At 52.5% G+C, this 1,293-nt stretch overlaps 1 pseudogene; it reads right to left on the bottom strand.

Moving 5' to 3' along the window:
• Nucleotides 1-194: 194 nt before the first annotated feature.
• On the bottom strand, nucleotides 195-922 carry LOC116544689 (annotated as a pseudogene).
• Nucleotides 923-1,293: the final 371 nt, after the last annotated feature.

Below are 1,293 nucleotides of genomic sequence, written 5' to 3' on the forward strand. Positions count from 1 at the left end.
TCCTGAGTAGCTGGGATTACAGGCATCTGCCACCACACCTGGCTAATTTTTGTATTTTTAGTAGAGATGGGTTTCACCATGTTAGTCCAGGGCCTGTCTCGAACTCCTGACCTCAGGTGATCCACCAGGCTTGGCTTCCCAAAGTTCTGGGATTACAGACATGAGCCACTGAGCCTGGCCAGTTTTAGGTTTTAACAGGGTTAATTCACTTTATTTTTCTTCTATAAGAGCCCTATGTTGTAGCCACAGCTGCAGCCTGGGTCCTTTGCCTGGAGACTCAGGTGTGGGTCTTGACAAGGTGGTCAAGGTGAATTCCTGATACAGAGACTTGGTGAACACAGTCTCCTTCCAGAGGTCAGGGGTCAAGTAGCTGTAGGTCTTAGAGATGGCATCAAAGGTGGCCTTGGTGAAGTTACCCAGGGTGGCAGTGCAGCCCCTGGCCGAGGTGTAGCAGTCATCAATACCAGCCATCATGAGCAGCTTCTGGGCACAGGTGCTGGGTCGATGCCAGTGCCCCTGGGCGCAGGGCTGAGGTGCAGCAGCACAGAGCCGCAGCGGCCTGTCACCTTGCAAGGGACAATGTGGGGCTTGCTGATCTTGTTCTCTCAGTAGCCTCTACGCATGGGGACAATGGAGAACTTGGCCAGGATGATGGACCTCCTTGGAGCACTTAATACCCAGATCAACATGGCCATTGTAGTCCCCAGTGGTAACAAACGCCTTGAAGGTGGTGCACTGGCTGGAGTGGGTCTGCTTCTGCACTGGCATGATCTTCAAAACCTTATCCTTGAGAGAGGCCCCAGGAAAAAGTCAACGATCTCAGATTCCTTGGTGGGCAGGGAGAAGAGATAAATCTGCTCCAGGGACTTGATCTTCATGTCCTTGATCAGACGGCCCAGCTTGGTGATGGGTATCCACTCCTTATCCTGTCCACGGCCATGACCCCGGCCCCGGATGCCAGTGCCAAAATTTCGCAGAAGGCACCGAGATTCCCCATGCCAGCAGCTCCCCATCCCAGGCAGCCCCTGCTACTTGCTGCACCTGCATCATCCGCTATTTGGTGTTTTCTCAGAGAAGAAGCTCTTTTTTTTTTTTTTTCTTAAAACAGTTTCACTCTTCTTGCCCAGGCTGGAGGGCAATGGCTCGAACTCGGCTCACTGCAACCTCCGCCTCCTGAGTTCAGGCAATTCTCCTGCCTCAGCCTCCTGAGTAGCTGGGACTACAGGCATGTGCCACCATGCCCAGCTAATTTTTGTATTTTTAATAGAGACGGGGTTTCACCATGTTGACCAG

The sequence above is a fragment of the Sapajus apella genome, unplaced genomic scaffold (assembly GCF_009761245.1).
Source record: "Sapajus apella isolate SASKATOON/1434 unplaced genomic scaffold, GSC_monkey_1.0 scaffold227, whole genome shotgun sequence".
NCBI classification, from domain to species: Eukaryota; Metazoa; Chordata; class Mammalia; order Primates; family Cebidae; genus Sapajus; species Sapajus apella.